Below are 969 nucleotides of genomic sequence, written 5' to 3' on the forward strand. Positions count from 1 at the left end.
AATCCTCAGGCACAGGAGTCACAGCCGGAGAACTGCAGCCAGGTGAGGCGGAGGCTTTATAGGCGGCGGAGGGGGCGGAGCTGAAGGCGGAGGCAGACTGCGCCTGCGCGGTGGCTCCTGTCAGTCACGGCGGCAGCCTCAGGCTCGGCTCCTCCCACTGCAGGAGGGCAACCAGGCTGTGCTGCCCACCTAGTAAGAGCAAGCCAGGGCGGGGCAGTGGTCTGTGCCCCCCAGCAGCCGCCATCAATCATGCAACAAGGTCTTGCTTACATGAGACAGTTTTGTCGCGTTTTCTTTTTTTAAACAAAATCACAGCGTTTTTTTCTGCTGTTTAAACTATTCTAAAAATTGTGACAAAAACGCTTTAAATACGGCTCATGTGAATACACTACATAGCTATGGGCCATTAAAGGGGTATTCTGCTTGCTAGAAGTTATCCCCTATCCACAGGCTGGGGCATAACTATCAGATCGGTGGGGGTCCTACTGCTGGGGACCCCGTATCTCCGGCAGCCCCCCTGAAATTAAGGAAGTGGCCGGTCACACATGCTGGTGGCCGCTCCATTCACTTCTATGGTAGTCCGGAGATAGCCGGTACAGCGCTCCACTGTCTCCGGAATTCCCATAGAGATGAATGGATAATGTCTAACAACTGGAATACCCCATTTAACCCTTTTGAGGACCAAGCCATCTTTGACAGAGAGGTTTTTGTTTTTTTCCAACAGTCTTTCTTTTTTTATTTTTTCGGCAGCATAGACGTATTAGGCCTTTTTTAGATGAGCGAGTTTTCCGTCCGGATGTAATGTGTGCATACCTCCCAACTTTAGAAAATTGTAAAGAGGGACAACGTGTGCATCGCGTGTAGCGCTCCGCTGCAATTTGTTTCATACCAGGCCACGCCTCTAACTCTGCCCAAAGCATAACTATACACACCCATTCCCCATGTGCTCCCTAATAGTAGTTATGCCCA

The sequence above is a fragment of the Bufo bufo genome, chromosome 6, assembly GCF_905171765.1.
Source record: "Bufo bufo chromosome 6, aBufBuf1.1, whole genome shotgun sequence".
NCBI lineage: Eukaryota > Metazoa > Chordata > Amphibia > Anura > Bufonidae > Bufo > Bufo bufo.